This window comes from Neovison vison, chromosome 4 (genome assembly GCF_020171115.1).
Source record: "Neovison vison isolate M4711 chromosome 4, ASM_NN_V1, whole genome shotgun sequence".
Classification (NCBI taxonomy): Eukaryota; Metazoa; Chordata; class Mammalia; order Carnivora; family Mustelidae; genus Neogale; species Neogale vison.
The window spans coordinates 136,034,880-136,055,344 of record NC_058094.1 but is presented as its reverse complement, the minus strand read 5'-3'; the positions used below and the strand labels follow the sequence as shown (position 1 = coordinate 136,055,344).

General features: G+C 50.6%; 1 protein-coding gene across 2 annotated transcripts in view; it reads right to left on the bottom strand.

Moving 5' to 3' along the window:
• TNS3 (tensin 3) overlaps nucleotides 1–20,465 on the bottom strand; it is a 201,693-nt gene that overhangs the window by 142,679 nt on the left and 38,549 nt on the right. For both annotated transcript variants that reach the window (XM_044245712.1, XM_044245714.1), the window contains exons 2-3: nucleotides 17,323–17,431; nucleotides 4,016–4,053 (exon numbers count right to left, since the gene is read on the bottom strand). The gene's annotated coding sequence lies outside the window, so the exon portion shown is untranslated. The remainder of the gene's footprint in view (nucleotides 1–4,015; nucleotides 4,054–17,322; nucleotides 17,432–20,465) is intronic.

Sequence of the window (20,465 nt, the reverse complement as noted above, 5' to 3'; positions counted from 1 at the left end):
ACTGCAGCTCCTGAACCACAGCCAGAACTCGGGGGCTGCCAGTGCATGAGGCCAGCAGAGGCAGCGGCAGGAGGGGGCCGCCACTGCCTGGGTTCCAGACATGGGAGGTTCTGGACGGAGGACGGTCGGGGAGGGCCGTGCCTCAACCTTCAGAGAGAGGAACAGTGGGCCGGTCACAGCTCGCGGCTTCTGTTGAGAGGCTGGAAGGCTCCCAGCTTGGCCACCACATGACAGCTACATGGGCACAAGGCACAGAGGCCCCTGCAGCTGCCCAGGGCTCCCTCCTCTCCCAAACGGAGCTCCCACCTCACCAAGGGGGCCAGCCCTGGGGTCCCATCAAAGCACATCCAGAAAAGAGAAGAGGCAAGCTGGACATCCACGTTATGCAAGGGACAAAGGGGCCTGAGGACAGAGCGCTGGCTTTGGAGACAGATGGCAGGGGGCTCATGCGAGCCCAGCATGGGGACCCTCCACGAGATGACCGCTCCCTACCACCACAGGCAGGCTCCAGCCCCACCAACTCACTGTGCTATCCCAATGCGGGGCCTCACATTCGCAAAACAACAGAACAGCACTCTCTGTGTGGCAGTCGGCATACCCTGTGCTCCTGACTGACGGCTCCCGTAAGAGCAGTGTGCGGTCTGGGCGGACGGGGAAGGGATCCGTGCCTGGGGCGTGGAGCGGACGGCGTGGATTCCCACTTCCGCAGAGCTCCCACCCACTTGCCAAAGCGCACCGGGACCCCACCTCTGCCATACTTGCGGGGTCCCACCTGGACCCCATCACCAGCCTCCCGACAATGGCTTTCTCCTCCTTCCCAAGGCTCATGCCCGTGAGTTAGCCAGCGGCTGGAAAAAAACCAGCTCACACAGCCCAGGCAGCTCACAATGCTCCAGAAAACAGCACAGCCTCCCACCGAGCAAAGTATTTGCAACCCCAGTACTCCCCAGCCATTAAACCTAAATTATTTGCCTTCCCTAAAACCTAAATAATCCAGATTACCATAGTTAACAGCTAAGAGCAAGCTGTCTTCACGTCAGACTGTGGACCGATCGCTCACCCACTGCCCACAGAGAGAAACCGCAGCCCCGGGGGGCTTGTCGCAGTGGACGAGAAGCCCCCGCTGGGGCATGGGGATCACAGCCCCCACGGGGATCACAGCCCACGTCTCTGCCTCTCTGTACCCTCCGAGCCCAAGACCTTGCTGGAGGGGCCATACTGCCCGTCGGCCAGGAAGACCGCAACCTCAGTTCACGGCGGCGGGAGTCGAGGTCCCCGCTCTGCCTTGGCTTCCCTGCCCGAGCCCCCAGTCCCCAGCCTCCCGCACAGCCCCAGCTCTGCAGGACGGTTCTGTCCTTGGTGAAGCCGGTACAGCGGGCTTCACCGCGCACTACACGCTCGGCCTCTGTCACTCCTTCCGCGTCCCCACCAAGTCTGCAGGCGTCACAGAAGGAACCCACAGCGCCTGCCTTCCCCAAGTCAGTAAGCGGTCGGGCCAGGTCGGACATTAGGCTAAAGCCTGCGCTCTAAACCGAAGCATTGCGGTTGTGTGCCTTCAGAAACCCAGGGAGCCCCGGGCCCTGAGGCAGCCTGCGTGTGACATGCACTCACGCTGAGCAAGGACCCACGCTGTCGGCGAGAGCCGCGTCTCAGCTCCTGGCAGACGGAGCGGCCCCGCTTATCTCCAGTGGCGGCTGGGCACGTATGGCCGCTCTGCGCCCCGTGATGATGGTGTTACGGTTCTGAAATCAGAAGGGGCTTTGTTTTTGCTGGTGGCATTCCCTCCTGCCTCGAAAGCTGGGTTATCGAGAAAAATGAACGCGGATACATTTCCCCCAGCCCCAATCCACTGAGAGAAAACGCTTATCTACCTCTTAGCAAAATGCCAATTACTGTGGCCAGAAACGCCATCATCGGTGATAGCTAAGACTTCTGGAATATTCTTGGAGCCAAAGAATTCAATCCTCCAAGGAGCCAGCCCTGGGCCGCCTTCAAGACGTGGTGCCGACAGTGGGGGAGGGGCTGCTCAGTTCCCCACGGCCAACCAGCAGCAGCCGGGCTGGCCATACGGCCCTGCACATCTCAACCCTCCCAGTGTGCGGGCGGGGGCCCCTCCGGGAAACCCAAAGAACGCGTGTGCTCTGACACGTCACTCAGAAGCACACAGCACACACGAGACAGCAGCGCATTTGCAGACAAAGCCAAGCTTGGAAACGAGCAGCCCGGTGTGTGCCCCAGCAAGGAACACCTGGCCTCAGCCAGAAAGGGGCCCCTCCGGAGCGAGACCAGAAGGGAAGCAGATACGCCCCGAGGCCCCAACACAGGCGCCTGTTCCTAAAACCGCTCGCACCCACATCCGACATCTTGGAGCAGTGGACTGTGGCTTCGGAGGGCACGGCGGGGTGCTGATGGCCACGGGGTGGGGTGACAGTGCAGCGCAGGGCTCTGGACTACGCTCTCTGCTTCTCCTGCCTTCCAAATCCCCCATCACAGAAAATTTAAAAAGAAAAGGTATTTAATCTCTTTCTTGAAAAAACACAAGGGGCCAGAGTAGCCTGTCGTTCTTGCTGTGGGTGTACGTGTGTGTGCATGTGAGCAAACAGACATCTGCGTGAATGTGTGTGTGTGAAGTGTGTGCGTGCAAATGTGTGGATTGTGTGCGTGCATACATGCATGCCCACATGCGTGTGAACTGTGTGTGCACATGCTTGTGTCTGTGTGTGCGTGCTCCAGCATGGGTGTGTACTGTGTGTGTGCGTGTGCTCCCACGTGGGTGTGAGTTATGCGTGTGTCTGTGTGCTGCCACGTGGGTGTGAACTGTGCACGTGTGAGCGTGTGTGCATAGGTGTGTGTGCATGCTGCCACATGGGTATGAACTGTGTGTGTGCTCCTGCACAAGCGTGAATTGTCATGTGTCGAGAAAAATGAACGCAGATACATTTCCCCCAGCCCCAATCCACTGAGAGAAAACGCTTATCTACCTCTTAGCAAAATGCCAATTACTGTGGCCAGAAACGCCATCATCGGTGATAGCTAAGACTTCTGGAATATTCTTGGAGCCAAAGAATTCAATCCTCCAAGGAGCCAGCCCTTGGCCGCCTTCAAGACGTGGTGCACTGTGTAAGCTTGTGTGTGCTTGTGTTCCTGCATGGGTGTGAACCATGCATGCACATGTGTGTGCGTGCACGCATGTGGCAGGGAGGGAGAAGGGATTCAGGATCCCTCCCCACAGAACTCATCACGAGGAGCCAGCCCACAGCGAACGAAGCAAGCTTCCAGCGCACACTTCTGCACACACTCTAAAACCCCATCTCCCTGGGCCTCCAGCCACGGGGGCGGCCTGTAGGATATGTGAGAGGCTCCCACCGAGGCAGGACTGGCCAGTCAGAGGGGACGATGCATGCGCTCCTGAAAAATGTGGGAGGTGCAGATGTGTGACCCGGGCAGAACCCCAGGCCTCCGTCCCGGGGCGCCCACAGCTATCCACCCGCCAGCTCTAGGCCTCCTCACTGCTCCACTAGTCCAAGTCCCAACCCGACCAAGCAGCCCGGGCCTCGAGCGCTTCAGGGAGCCCTGGGCAATGCAGCCCCTCCAAGGAACTCAAAAACCAGGGCAACCTTCCCCAAGTCAGGCCTCGACTTCCCTGACAGCCTGACCACCCCACCAACCCAAGAAAACTGCCCTAAAGAAGCCCCCCAAATCCTCAAGTCCAGGTACACGCCCCAAACCCTATGCCTACTCCACCCCAGGAATGCAATCGTGAGAGAGAAGGGGCATCTGCTGGGGGGCGAGGGCAGGGCCCATCACCAAATTCTTATCTGGAACCAGATTCTTAGCGTCCCCTTCCACAGTTAGGAGCACAGAACCACAGCACTATAGCTTCCTCCCGAGATGACACGTGTGCGTCCTGCCGAGGCGTCTAGCAGCCCCTTTCTCGCACGTTCCACGCCCGTGGCTGCTGGCCAAGGCGGCAGAGGCCACTGCGGGGTGCGGCCCTCAGGAAGCAGCAGCTTACCTTGGCTTCACATGGCTTGTGACAGGAGTACTTGCAGGCTGGAAGAGAGAGAAAGAAGGGGTGTGCGTTCAGCAGCCTCGGCAGCAACCCGTCTCCCACCTGCAAACCGCCCGCCCTCGAAGATTGGGGCAGAGGGAGGTCTGCCCTGGCCACGCGGGGCCGGCTTCAGCGGCGTGCGGGGTGCACCCGGCGGGCAAGGCCCCGGCCGGCCCCCGGCGGTTGGCAGTGCCAGGAAGACGCCACGCCACAACCGCGGGCTCTCCTGGGTCCCGGAGGAGAGCCGTGCGGACTCCCAGCCCTGCGGAACCTCCATGTCAGCCTGGGAATCACAGCTTCTCCCCCAAAGAGGGACGGGAAACCTCCCCTTCCCCACCCCCCGGCCTCAGGACTGGTGCCTTTCAACCAGAACCAAGCTGCCCATTCAGCGCCACACGCCCCACGCTTCCGGACGGCCTGGGAACGGACTGTCAGAATAAATCCACGTCTAAATTCCCGCAGAGGAGTCCCTGCACCCTGGCCATTGTGCGAGCGCAGAGACATGCATCTGTTCAGAGGCCCAGACAGTGCAGACTTAGAGCCAGAACCAATGGGGATTTCACAGACCCGCCCTCGGGAGGCTGCGGCTGGGCTGCCTGCCAGGGAGCACCCCCTAGGCCCCCACCATGCGGGTCGGGCCCACAAGCTTGCCCCGGCCACCACCAGATGCCAGCATAGAGAAGGCAGGGGTGCAGCTGGGGCGTGGGGGAGGGAACCTGGGCTGGGCGTGTGGGGGTGGGGCCTTCACAGCCCTCCACAGCCATGCAACCCAGGGCAGGACCAGTGACCTCTCTGGACCTCAGCTGCCTCTCCCGGCACGACTGTGATGCCATCGAGGGACCCTGGTTTGAGACGACAAACATGACACCAGCGTACACAAGCAGGGTCCTCGAAGAACAAGGCCTCGGTGGGGGCCAGGAGCCGGGCCCCAAATATGGCTCAGCACTTGGAAGCCCAGAGGTTACCCCCTACCCCCCAACACACACACCATCCCTCTCCTTCCTAGAGCTGGGGATGGGAACGCTGAACTCCTAAAGGTCCTGCAGGACTGAAGAAGGATAAAGCAGGCAAGTAACCTGGTCGCTGGCTGGCGGTCACAGGAGCTCCGGCAGAGAACAGCCAGCAGTGCTATCTTTGAAAGATCTTTTTCCGAATGGTCTTTCTACGCCTCCAAGGTCTGGGAGATTACGCACAAAGACAAACGTTTACTCTGCGTCTCCTAATGGGTGCACTGCACAAAGGCGATGAGTGATTTTCTAATCAAGACACACTTGCCTTTGGAATAAAAAGGGCTTCCGCGCCAGCCTAGAAACGTAGACAGAAGCGCAGCCGGGTCTGGAGGCCAGCGCAAGATCCCGAGGGAGCGAGGACATCATCAGAGGCCCCTGGCTTCCAGGTAAGTGAGAATTAGCAGGAATGCAGGGAAATAATTTCCCTGGCCCCAAAGGATGCTCAGCCCACATGCTGAGTCAGGCAGGCTGAGTACTGGCAGCCTGGGGCGGGGGCACGACTCTCATGGCTGTCAGACCCCAAGATGGCCTGAGTGACCCGTGGACCCGTGCCCATGTGCAGTCCCTCCCCCGGTGGCTCGTGGCTGGTCGATGGATGAGGTAGAACACAGGGCTTACAGACTCCATTCTGAGTTTCAAGCCAGTCCTGCTGAGGACAGCCAGGTGCCAGAGCAGCCCCCTGGAGAGGCCCCCATGGGGAGCACCAGTGTGTGGCCAGCTGGGGAGGGGTGCTCCGGCCCCGGTCGTGCCTTCAGATGCTGCAGCCTCTCAAGAGTCCCTGAGCCACACCGCCCAGCTACATGACTCCCAGATGCCTGTCCCACAGAAGCAGGGAGAAGTGGTGAGTGCTGCCGCCAGGCAGGGCACCAGCTTCTCGAGTAATTCATCTGCAGCAGGAGATACTCAATATGATGGGCCAGAAAGGGCTCTGGTCAGTGGCAAGGTGACAAGTGGTGTGACACACCATGGTGGACGGCCAACTCAGCCATAAGAGAGCCCACGGCCAGCGTAGGGTGAAGCCATTACTTTCACAAAGTTTAACTAATCACAGTGACCTCGTGTAAACCAGCCAGGCACTAGGGTGAACCCATTGTTTCCAGGAGGTAGTTGGCGATCCCTAAAGTTTTATGGACAGCCCGTGGGGGTTTTCCTCAGAATAGCGGCGATCTGGTGGACAACCTCTGGGGGCTGTGCCTGGCCTTGTGCACGATGCTTTCCCGGGTGCTATTGCTTGGGGTCCTGTAACCACCCCCTCAAGTGAAACCCAGCTATGGTCCGTCTCCACCCAGCTCCCCACCCAGCCACACGTGGCCTTTTCAACACTTACAAATGCTTGAAGTGGGGAGAATCCAGGCCAGGTTTCCAATCCTCTTGCCTACAGACAAAATCGAACTCCCCAACATGGATCCCCATGCCGTCAGCAGCAGCCCTGCCCCGTCCTCCCATCCCCTCGACCCAGAACCTCACTCACACCATCTTCACGCACCCCCTTGGCTCTGTTCCACTGTCTCTGCCAAGAACTTCCCACACACCCTTCTGTGTCTAGCTGACTTGTTTCTCTCTCCAAGACGAAAGGAGGCAGCCAGCTTCTCCACCAGGAAGCCCTCCGTCACTCCTCTTAGGCTGGGCTATTGTGTTCCTGAAGCCCCTGGCCTTCCTCCCCAGCCTTCATCCCACTGCCCCTCCCTTCATAAATCATCTCTGTGTCCTTCTCCCCCCACCAAACCAAGCTCGTCCAGGACGGTGTCCTTTGCTGGGAAGCACCAGACGCCTGTAAGAGCGGCAGGAATGGGGGGGATGGCAGCAGACACAGGAGGAGTGCCCACCATGCACCAGCTGTCCCACGGCAACACCTTCCATCACACAGAGTGGCTGGATTTTCCCTGCACGCAGAGAAAGAGCCACAGACCTTCTGCATGTCTACCAACGGGACCTGGGGTCCTCCCATGACACCTCAGATCTTACCTGCCCTGGGTCTGCTTTCAGAATCGGGTGCACAGGGGCAGGGGCCCTCCCTCTCTGACAGTCCCCAGGGAGAAGGGAGCCCATGAAAAGCAGCAGAACTTCCCCCAACAAAGTGCATCCCCAAAACTGCACAAGCCCAAAGGGACACGGTGTACACATTTACTCCGACTGCCTGCTTCTCCCCAGCACGGGTGCTCGTGCCCTGTTGTTTCCTTCCAGTTTTCCTGAGTTGTAATTGACAAAATTGTATATATTTAAGGTGTACAACATGATGATTTGATACATGTCTACATTGTTAAATATTTGCCACAATCACGTTAATTATCACATCCATCACTACCTGGGTGTGTGAAGGAGAGAGAGAAAATGCCTAAGATCTATTCTCGTAGCAAATGTCGAGAATCCAGAGAAGTAAGGCTCACCACAGTCATCACGCTGTACAGTAGATCCCCTAACTTATCTTGCAACTGAAAGTTCGTGCCCTCAGACCAGCAACTGCTCATTTCCCCCACACGTAACCCTGAAAACCACCTTTCTACTCTGTTTCTCTTGAATTTGAGGTATTTTTGGTTTTTGTTTTTGTTTCTAAGATTTCACATATACATGACACCATAAAGCGTTTGTCTTTTTCTGACCTATTTCACTTAGCAATGTCCTCCAGGTTCATCCAAACTATCACAGACTCCGGGGTTTCCCTCTTCCGGGGCAGAATAATTTTTCATCATGTATATACCACATTTTCTTTATCTGTTCATCCTTCAATGAACACTCAGATTGCTTCTATATCTTGGCTATTGTGAACAACATGAGAAAGAGAGGGCAGATTTCGCTAATGATTTCCTTTCCTCCAAATACATATGCAGAAGTAGAATTACCAGATCATATGAAATTCTAGGTTTAAAGGTTTGAGGACCCTCCATACTGTTTTCTATGGTGGCTGTACCAGTCCACATTCCCACCAACAGTGTACAGCATTCCCTTTCTCCACAACCTCAGCGATACCTGTTATCTCTTACCTTTTTCATGACAGTCATTCTAACAGGTGTGAGATGATACCTCATGGTCATCTGCATTTCCCTGATGAAAAGTGATGTTTAGCATCTTTTCATGTACCTGTTGGGAAAATGGATGTCTTCCTGGGGAAAGTGACATTCAGTTCCTTTGCCCATTTCCTAATCCCATTATTTAGTTCTCTGCTACTGAGTTGTAGATGTTCTTCATTTATTTTGGATACTAATCCCTCATCAGACATAAGATTTGCAAATATCTTCTCCCATTCTATGGGATGCCTTCTCATTTTGCTGATGATTTCTTTGGCTGTACAAAAGCTTTTGAGGTTGATACAGTCCTATTTGTTGATGTTTGCTTTTGGTGTCATATCCAGGAAATCGTTGCAAAGACCAACACCAAGGAGATTTTCCTCTGTTTTCTTCAGATCCTTTTATGAGCTCAGGTCTTACATTTAAGTCTTTGATTCCAGCTCAAGTTACTTTTTCTGAGTGGTAAAGAGACAAGTGTGGCTTCATCATCGCCCATCTTCCCAGCACTGCTGCGGGAGAGACTATCCATCCCCATCATGGATTCTTGGCAACTTCGTCAAAAATAGTTGATCAAACGTGTGTGGGTTCACTTCCGGCTTCCTGATACTGTTCCATTGGTCTATGTGCCTATTTTTATGTCAGAACCACACTGTTCTGATCACTACAGCTTTGTAATATAGTTTGAAATCGGGAAGTGTAAAGCCTCCAACTCCATTCTTTCTCAACAGTGCTTTGGCTATTTGGGGTCTTTTGTGATCTCATCTGAATTCTAGGATTGTTTCTATTTCTATAAGAAATGCCATTGAAAGTTTGATAGAGATTGTGTTGAATTTGCTAATTACCTTGGGCTGCATGGACATTTCAACAGTATTAATTCTTCCAACGCAACAACCTGTTTGTGTGCTCCTCCGTGTCTTATAGTTTCCAGAGTGCAGGTCTTTTACTTTACTGGTTCATCTTATTCCTAAGTATTTTAATATTTTTGATGCCACTGGAAATTAGGTTCTGTTCTTAATCTCTCTTTCGGATTGTTCACTGTTAGTGTTCAGAAACACAACCAATTTTTGTATGTCGATGTTCTACCCTGCCCCTTTACCCCATTCACTTATTAGTTCTAACAGTTTTTTGGTGAACTCTCCAGGGTTTTATACAGTATTTGTTTCTAATACTAGACTTTTATAAATTCTACACAACATTCAGTTGTATCAACAGTCCTGAATTACTGTGTTAACAAAAATCATTTATAAAAACTCCAGTGGTTCCTATAAGGAGAGAATCTGTGCAGGTTTTAAGAGACTCTCTGCCCCATTCCCAGATGAAAATCAACATATTGATCTCAACGTTTCTGGGCCCGTCACTACGTCATTTTCTAAGGCCGTGACCCTGCCTCCTGAAACCATGACTGACGGTTCTAAATGTAGATGTTATCAAATACAAGCGTTACACAAATATCTTCATTGTAGTTTTCCTGGTATCCCATTACTTCCACTTACATGAAAATGAAATGAATCCCATTAATCCTAAATGCAAAAATATCCCTTTCACTAAAAAACAAGAACACACACTTGCCTCATTACTCTCATGGCTTTTTGCTCTGTCAACGCCCTTGTCCAATTTCTTCCTGCTGAAAGCATCAGCACATCCTCCAGGCTGAAGTGCAGAGGCCCGACACCCTGGGGCTCAGTTTCCTCACCTGTGACACAGGTGATTGGGAAGACAGTAGAACACACCATACAGAACAGGGCCAGCTGGGAGCTCCTCCGATGCACTGAGTGCAACTGCTTCTATTACTGTTCCTGGTCCAGAGCCACACAAATGCACCAGCTCTGTTCTCCACACACCTCCTCTTTGTATCTTCTCTGCAGTTCAATGTCCCTCACTTCTGGCTGCTGAGCACCCAGTAAACAGCAAGGTTGGAATCTTCCACCCAAGGCCAAACTCACAGGCCACTGGGACATTCTTTCTGCTTCCACGGACCTCTCTCCACATAACCCTCATGTGACCCTGTATCCATGTCGCCCCAAACTCTCCTCCAGCAACTGCCCAAACACCCTCATGATACAGCAAGTGCCTACTCTCCTGGTTTTCCACTGGTTTGTGCCTCTTGGTCACAACCCATCACCACTTCGTACACCTGCCACCTCTGCACATAAGCACATGACCCAGGGAGACAAAACACCCACACACATAACAAAAGACACCTAATGTCTCCTGAGAACCACCACATACTCAGTACATAGTTTCAGGATACACTGCTTAACCAGTATTCTTTTCTCACATTTTTACGATTCCATGAGACCAGCTGGGACATGCGCACTGAGAGTTCCTCTGCATGGTGGAGCTTGGGAGAAGCACTTGTGTGGGTGGAGGCTGGCAGCTGATCGAGCTGCCCTCTCAGGAAACACCACTTTTGTCTGAAAGAACGCCAGGCAAAGAATGCGTGCTCATCAGTCTCACCAGTGAACAAAGCACGCCTGCCGCGGGGAGGAAAACAACGAACAGACAGCATTTGGTCAATGACGAAATTTGAAATTTCGAGTGAAAATTACAATTTGGGGAGACATGCATCCATGCCCATGAGCTTGACAGGTCCTACACATTTCTGATAGACTCAACACTGAAATGAACAAATATGGGGGAGGAGGGTTCTTGGTATTTTATAACAAATGTGTTAACATCCAGAAAACTCTGCTGAACTCATTGAACCAGAATTTTCCAAATGACCACAGTATGGTGTCCCACAGTCACGCCTGGCTGTATACATACACTCAAAGGGCCAGATAGACTCATGGATCTTAACAGAACAGAGTAGGGAAAGTCACTGCTACAGTTCCAGATTCAACACTGAAACTAAGCTTTAAGAAACATCACTTGGAGGCGCCTGGGTGGCTCAGTGGGTTAAGCCGCTGTCTTCGGCTCAGGTCATGATCTCAGAGTCCTGGGATCGAGCCCCGCATCGGGCTCTCTGCTCAGCAGGGAGCCTGCTTCCCTCTCTCTCTCTGCCTGCCTCTCTGCCTACTTGTGATTTCTCTCTGTCAAATAAATAAATAAAATCTTAAAAAAAAAAAAAAAGAAACATCACTTGGGTCTTGGTTTGGTACCCAAAGAGAATACCCACAGTAGTCTGGAAAGGTCTTCAAAATGCTTCCTTTTTCAAATACATACCTGCAGGAGGCTGGATCTCCCTCAAATACTTGAGCCGAAACATTGTGTTTCCTTTGGTTCATTTTATGTGTCAACTTCACTAGGCTACCAGATGCTCAGATATCTGGTCGCACATATTTTTGAACATGTCTGGGTGTGTCTGGATGAGCTTAATACCTGAATCTGAAGCTGTAAGTGAGAGAAGCAGATTGCCCTCCCAGGCCAGGGTGGGCCTCATCTAATCCAGCGAGGAACCAAATAGAAAAAAGGGCAGAGTAAGAAAGAATTCTTTCTGCATGACTATCTTTGACCTAGGACATAGGTGTTCTCCTGCTTCTGAAATTGGACTAGGACTGGAGGTAAGCACCAGGTCTCCAGCTTTTCAAGTGCAGATCTTGGGCCTTCATAGTCTCCTTAACCATGTGAGCCAACTCCTTCTGAAAAATCCCATTGGTTCTGTTTCTCTGGAGAATCCTGCTTAATACAAGATTGGAACGGGTTGAATGCAGAAGCAGATAGGAGGTTCTAGCCTCTCTATTAAATCATGCAGAACAGAAGCACAAAATATACAGATATATACACCCGAAAACATCAGTCTTCTCCTATTACAGAATGAGAAGCAGAACAAAGTGATATCAAAGATCCCTTTCTGCCATATAAAAAAAGAATTTACCAAAGCAATTAAAAAAAAATTGTGGGGTGCCTGGGTGGCTCAGTTGGTTAAGCAACTGCCTTTGGCTCAGGTCATGATCCTGGAGTCCCAGGATTGAGTCCCGCATCAGACTCCCTGCTCGGCAAGGAGTCTGCTTCTCTCTCTGACCCTCCCCCTTCTCATGATCTCTCTCTTTCTCTCTCTCAAATAAATAAATAAAATCTTTTAAAATAAAATAAAATAAATAAGATAAAATAAAATAAAATAAATTACATATCTATAAATAAAATACTGGGTAGCTATTGAAACACTATGATTTCTAAAAATCTAACATGTGACAGTACGTATTAATAGGCAAGAGGAAGAGATGTTAAGCTACATAAATTTAAAAATACCCTGTAAAAACAGACACGACTAATGGGCTTATCCACACATGAGCACTCTGGGCAGGACGGAGGTGTCACCCCAACTCAGGTAAACAAAAACAGACCTTCCAATACATCTCCCTGGAAAAACTAGCTAGCTCATGAAAAATAACAGAAATAGGGCAAATTCCAGATTAATCAACCATGAAACTGGATCAGAACTGGAAAACCAGAAGGAATATTAGAATAAAATATGCAGAACATCATGGCCACAGAGAAGGGAAAGTGACTTAAATAACAATCAAACACAGAGATTAAATGAAGTAATGGGTAGGTTTGAACAAGCCGCGCCTTAAAACTTCCCCGAGATAAACACTCCACAGACAAAATCAGGCAAACAACTGCCTGGAAGGTTTGCCATGCAGAAGGTCTAATACGGTAAGAAATTCACACGCCTATGGGTCAAAGTCCAACAAAGTTTGGCAAATGTTCTGCCTGGTGTCACAGATAAAATGATTAATATGTATAAGATAATGAAATCTCTTAATTTAAGAAGGAAAGATAATAAATAACCTAATTTTTACAAAATATTTGTGGGCGCCTGGGTGGCTCAGTCGGTTAAGCATTGCCTTCAGACCAGGTCTTGATCCCAGGGTCCTGGGATCGAGTCCTGCATCAGGCTCCTTGCTTCGCAGGGAGCCTGCTTCTTCCTCTCTCTCTCCCCCTCCCCCTCCCTGTGTTCCCTCTTTCACTGTGTCTCTGTCAAATAAAAAAATATTCTAATAAATAAAATAAAATGAACACCACAGACTCCACAGTGTCTGTTTAGAGGCTCAACCTCAAGTAATAACCAGGAGAATGAAAAATACAATCAAGGGAGATACTACTTTTTTGTGAGTCCATCAACTTGCAAAAATGGAAAGCCGCCAAGCAACAAGTGAGAGAGTGATGCCGCCAAGCAACAAGTGAGAGAGCGATTGGAGCTCAAGGCCACAGGCTGCAGGTGGGAGCCCGTTCCTGCTCCACACTCAGCAGAGCCCTCCGTCCGAGAGGGCCCAGGGTCCGCGGTGCATGTGCTTCTCATAGGTCTTCAGGCCTCGATGACACACACATCCAGTCCTCTGGAGCGCTGTCTCCACCACCACACACCAGCTCCTGTGTCACACAGGGGTTTCCAAAGCCCGGGGTAAGAAGCCTGGGGCTCCCGCCACACCAGCCACGGTCCAGAGATTCCGGCTCTATAGCACCAGACATTTTTACATGTTGTCTTGGAACTGCTATTCTTCCAAATGTCCGCAGGAGCCTTGGGAATCTAGGCCTGTCGGAAGCTTTTAAACAACACTCCGCACATATTTACCAAGGGAGAGATGAACCCTTGCTTCCCGGCTTCTTGCCCATCTACACTCAGGTTCACCAGCTTCTCTGGGTTCCCAGTAACTGGCTACACAGACAGGAAGGGACCAGAGGCCCCAGCACAGGGCAGCCTGCCCTAACAGTCACTGCTCAGCCATGCTGCTCTCTCAGTTGCCTTGTTGGTCCTAACTGCCACCATGTCCTAGGGCCGTAACACAGCATCTGGCACAAAGAAAGCACCTACCACGTGTACCTCCCGATCTGCCATCTACCCAAGTCTTCATCAATAATCACTTAGTATACTGTGGACCATGATGTTCTCACAGACAGGACTCCCCCTTCAGACTATGAGGCTCTCCCAGAGAGGATGTCTCCTTCAGACCATGACAGACCTCTTACAGATGGGTCTCCTTCCTCAGACTATGAGTCCCTCCTCACTGACAGACTCCTCCCTCAGAATGTTAGAGTCTCCTCACAGACAGGACTCCCCCTTGAGACCATGAGCGCCTCACAGACAGGATGCCACCCTCAGACTATGAGTGCCTCCTCACAGAGATGATGCCCCCTCAGACTGTGAGAGCCTCCTCACAGACAGGTCTTCCCCCTCAGACTATGAGTGCCGCCTCACTGACAGGACTCCTCCCTCAGACCATGTGCTCCTCACAGACAGACCCCCCCCCAACTCAGAGCGTGAGCTCCTCACACACGGGGCACAGCTTTCTCATCCTCTCATTTTAGGAAGTGCTTAACACACAGTTTGTTTACTGAAGGGGAAAAGTCATCACCAGATCTTCCTTACAAAACTCCCTCATTCTACTTTCCTCTGACCTCCTTGTTTCTCCCTTTCTCAACCTTCACCTCCTCAGGCTCCTCCCTAGAGGGTCCCTCAATGCAGCATTCCTTCATTCTCTGTCACTTTTCCATTCCAGTCTGTTATGTCCTATTCCACAATGAGATCCAAGCAAACCCTTTGCAATGGGATCACTTCTGACCCTGCACCCTCCAAGACCATCTCCCTCTGGGGGCCAAAATCTCCCTGAACTCACATCTCTCAACACCCACTCAGTACCAGAACACGGAGATAACCTGCACCACAGCCTCCTGCTGCCTCACCTAAAGTATGACCAGCTTGGGTTCATAAAAGCATCATCAGTGACAACTTGAAAGCATCACTACTTCAAACCATCCAAGGGAACCTGGTGGAGCAGTGAGAACAGGTTACCACAGAGCCCTAACTGGTGGCAAGGGCACAGAACTGGGGTGGCATCAGCAGGGTTCTGGGCGGCACGAGGTGAGCCACAAGCAGACTTTAACCATATCACCACCCTCACTGCCATCTTGGTCTTTTCCTGTAAGGTTCCAGAATCAGGGATAAGAAAGCCTCTATGCCAAGCATCCCGGCTTCATAAAAATGAAGCTTTTTCTTCTAATCTTGCTACATATGAAATATGAGGTAAATCAGGAGGTTAAATATGAAAGTAAGGGACTTGAAGGTCAAGAATGAGCCAGAAAAGGAATAGCACAAACGGGAGCATGAGTCACAGAACACACCCCCACCTTTCTCTACCATCACCACCAGAAGCACCATCATCATCACCATCACCACCATCACCACCATCATCACCATCACCATCACCATCATTATCACCATCAACATCACCATCATCATCATTACCACCATCATTATCACCATCAACATCACCATCACCATCATCATCATCACCACCACCACCACCATCATCATCACCATCATCATCATCACCATCATCACCATCATCATCACCATCACCATCATCATCACCACCACCACCACCATCATCACCATCACCATCATTATCACCATCATCACCATCACCATCATCATCATCATCACCACCACCACCACCACCATCATCATCACCATCATCATCATCATCAACGTCATCATCACCAACATCACACCATCATCTCTAAGACTACTGGACACTCATGATCCAGTCAATGCCCTGTGTGTTCCTCATGCACTTAATCTGTTATTCATAGTAACTAAAGGAAAATTCAAGCACAGAGAAACAGAATGGGAACCCCAGCTGCCCGGCTCCACCATCCTCGCTCAGCTCTAGCATACCTACTGCTTCTCTGGAAATGAACCAAAGAAAAGGCCCCCCACCACAACCTCACAGAGCCGGCGTGCATGACCACTTAGACCACGTATGTCGGGGCATGCCTCATTGTCTCCAGGCAGCACGTACATGGGTTCAACACGCAGCTGCATGTGACATGTATAGATCACAGGAGACAAAACTACTCATGGTGGCTTTGCATAGTCTCTACAGTTTACTGACAAAAGGAACAGACTACAGAAATTAACTCCATTTCATCGGGGGCAGGGAAAAGAACCAAGGAAGGGCTACGGTATCCTCTGAGCAGCCAATCACAGTCACCCACGGGGATCTTGCCAGGCCCCGTCTACACCCAGGGTGACCCTGCCAGGCTCTAAACTCCAGCTCTGGGAGCAGCATGCCCACACCTGCCCCCACATGCCCACACTGGGGGGCAGGGGAGATACCTCAAGTATCCTGTTCTGATCCCAGTGAGACTGTTCCTTCCACAGGCCTTCTTCTCCTGACAGTGTCACAGGGGTGCCCATCACACAGTCACGTTTGGAGGCATCACAGTGATCCCTTAAGACAAGAGCACTAGATCCCACCATACAAGACCTCTCCAGCCCACGCTACAGCTCGCAGGGGCCAGGTGACGGGAAGCCCCCCAGGCCCCATCACACAGGCTGCTCCCAGAGAGAAGGGAGGGGGCCCATGGACAGAAAAGGGGGTCACATGGGGAGGGCATCCCCAGCAGCCCCCCACCCCTGGACGCCGTGGCAGGAGGGACTGACAGAGGTGGTAACATGCTCATGGCTCCGGAAGCACTATCAGCAGGAATGACACAGGGCCCTTCCGAGAAGCAAACACACCAGCCCTCCCACACTCAGGCCCTTTACCTGCAAGAGAGACCCTGAGTGGCCCAGGTCTCCCCCTCCCCACAGGGAAGTCTGACCCTCCTCCCCTGCGGCCCCTCCCCAAAGCAACCCACAGGGACTGAAGACCAGGGTCCCTCAGGGAGAAAGGGGAGCCGAGAGGCAGTAGCAACACCACAGAAGCCTGCTGGGGACACCCCACCAAAGAGAGGACACCACAGGGCAGGCCCCATGCCTCCTCCAGGCCCCAGTCACCAACCTACCTGTGGTCTGCAACATGGACCCACGGCCCCCAACCGGGATTCTAGGGCTCCAGGGATACAAGCAACGTTGTTCTCACCAGCCCACTACCCAGATTCATCACTGCACAAGCACACGACCAACCTGGGGCTTGAGCATCAGAGCCCTGATGCCAGGCTGGAGGGTCTGCCCTGCCTCCAAGCTGCAGAGCTCTTGGCTCTAAACTCACTGAGAGGTCAGAGCACAAGACGGGATAACTGAGTCAGGACCCCCATCGTGGAGGGAGGGCACATCACAGCTGCTCACTGCTGCCCCTCACCCATGCCAGCAGCTTTGCTCCCTCCCCAAAAGTTCCCTCCCCAGTGAATCTGGGTAAATACAGTGGATCCCTGCCCCAGTAAGAGTGGGGGGTAAACACCGGCTCCAAAGGGGAATTCCATGATTTAACTTTTGGAAACTCCCGAAAGCAGCTTTCCATTTTGGTTTTTGTTTGTGTGTCTGCTGCATTTTGGTTTTATTAGCAAGGAAATGAGAAACGGTGCTCACCTCTGCATGCGATCCCTTGGCTGTCGATAATCTGCTTGCAAACCCCGCAGACCTGGGGTTTCTTAAAGACTTTGTTCTTAAAACTGTGCAGACTCGTTAACTCTTCTGGCTAGAAAAGCAAAGGGAGAAACTGTCAGCCCCAGGATTCATTGTTTGTTTGCTTTTTCTCTTCTCTTTCAGGAAAGTCAGCATCTAGCAGAGTTTGGTAAGAGCTAAAACAGGAACTTCACCCATTCCACAGAGAAGGACAAGAAGCCGTCCAGCCAGAGCTGGGATTCCCCAGGGGAGCTCAGATGCCCCGTCAGCATTCTCAGTGCCCTTTCCCCCCCTCCCCCCTCCCCCCACACCGCTTGCAAATCCCCCTTTAAATGGGTGAAGAGGGCTGGGAGTGCTGCACTGATCAATGCTGATAATGTGATCACATATAATCTTCCACCGACTCCATGACACAGTAATCCACAGGCATTCCCTGAACCTTAATGCTTCCTCTGGAAGCAACGCTCAGCAAATAGCACAACGGTGTTTGGAGGAAGCCGGTGACGGATCCTCCCGGCCCCTCGGCCTCTCCAAGTGCACTTCTGCAGACAGAGAAGCCGTCATAGGAGACCAGCACGTTAAGATACATGGTTCCCCCCTAAACCTGACATAGCACAGAGTTCACGACACGCGTGGGTACTGGGGATACCTGAGCCCCTCATCTACCAAACCCCAGTCTGCAGGGTCAAGGTTCACAGCTATATCTGATCATCTCACAAAAATTCAATTTGCCTTAGAAACCAAACCCCCATCATTCTACCCAACTGGTGACATACAGCAGTGTATTCTCCCAGCATGACGATCCACTGAGGCCTGTACTGACCATCCGAAGCAACCACAGCCCCCTGGAAGATTACTGTTGGCCAGAATGGGAAAACTAATGATACCACTGTAGTTTCTTACAGATGTTTTTAGAGCTACACCAACACTGTGACTCAGCAATTCACTCCGAGAGACACTCCAGAGAAGCAAACATATATGCCCACAAATTCTTGTGCAAGAATGGGCAGAGCTACCTTATTTAAAAGTGCCCCAAACAGAAATAACCCAAATGCCCATCAAAAGGAGACAGGATGAACAAACTGTGATATATTCCTACGCCGGACCACTGTTCAGGGACACACAAGAGCTTGCTACCATTACATGCTACTCATCACGAGTGAGCATCAAGTGTTACCGCACTGAGCGAAAGAGCTCCAACACAGAGGCACACTGTGATGACTATTTATAGGACGTTCACAAACAGGCAAACCATTCTATCTAGTTCCTCAGAGACTGGAAAACAGGGAGGTGAGCTCCATGACTGCCCCAGATTCCTGCATCTCAGAAGGATACACAGAAGGAAGGGGACCAGTGTACTACCTGGAATAGAGGAGACAGCGCTAAGCACCCAGGCAGAGGAGGGCAGCAAGAGTTCACTCGCCAGAGCACCACAGAACAAGGATGCTTGGAACCCCTATGAGGAGCACAAGGGCCCTCCAAAATGTTCAGCTGGGCACTGATGAGCACGTGTGTGGTGTACGTGCACATCGCAGTAAAAACTGCCCAAAATAAGGCCCAGAAAGAGGGACCACCTAAGTAAACACACAGATCAACAGACAGAGCATCAGTGAGCTGTGGGTAAGTTCAAACGGCCCAACACATGTGTAATTGAGGTCTCTGTGAAGAGGGGACGGGAGGATCACTGAAAACATAATACTTAAAAGTTTTCCAAAATCAGAGCAAAACTATTAACCCATAGAGTGAAGAAACTCCACAAATCCCAAGTACAAAAAATGTGGCAGAAATGATGCCAACACACATGATAATCACACTGAAAATCGAAAATGATACACAGAAAATCGTAAATGAGCCCAGAAAGGAGGAAAAGCCACATTACGAAGAAGACCAACCATACGCACAATCACAAATTTCTCATGGAAAGTAAAGGCAGGGAGAAAACCATAGAGAGATACAGGGTGTGAAGAGAAATTCTGCCAAGCTAAAATTTTGGACCCAGCAAACACATCATTCAAAAATTAAAGTGAATTTTTAAATTCTTGTGATATGCAAAAGCCAAAATACTTCATCACCAGCTGACATACACTATGAGATGAGTTAAACACAGTCTGAGCACAAAGGAAATGATCACAACTGGAAAGACAGCTTTACACAGAAAGAATGGTGCCAGAAATGGCAAGTATGTGGATAAATACATGCAATTTTCTTTTAAGATTAAAAACTCACTACAAAATAATTAACTTTTGAAGCAAAAACTACTAACGATGTAACATGAGGTTCAACAGACATAAAAGTAAAATTTATGATAAAACAGCACAACGCCCAGGAAAAGAGAAATGTAAGCATTCTACTGCAAGGCTCTTGTACTTTTCATTAGATTATATACTATCCTGTGAAGCAAGCTGTGATAAATGAGAGAGATGCATTATAAACCCCAAAGCAACTACTAAAATAATGAGTGACAGGTAATAATCCAACAAAACAGATAAAATGAAATTACTTCTTAAAAGTTTGACTAATCTAGGGGTACCTGCCTGGCTCAGTCAGTGGAGCACAGGACTCTTGATCTCAGGGTCATGAGTTCAAGCTCCATGTTGGGTGTAGAGATTATTTTAAAATAAGATCTTTAAAACATTAAAAATAAAAGTAAAATAAAACTTCAATTAATCTAAACATGGCAAAAAAGAAAGTAGAGCAAAAACTAGGTGACAGAAACAGAAAACAAATAGCAAGATGATAGACTTAAACCTCACCATATAATGATCACATTATGTAAATAGTTTAAGTGCCCTAATTAAAAGGCAAAGATTGCCAGATTATATTCCTTTAGAAACAAAAAAGACAGAAAAAATACACAAGGATGATGTTAAAGGAAAGCTGGAGTGGCTATATTAATATCAGACAAAGTTGACTCCAGATCAAAGAATGCTACCAATGATATGGAAAGGGATTTCATAATGATAAGAGGGTATATGCATCAAGAGAACATACAATCCTAAAACTGTATGCACCTACTAACAATACCCTCAAAATACATAAAGCAAGAAATGAAAGAATTGCAAAGACATAGAGAGGCAAATGTGTAAATATGGTCAGAAACGTATTTA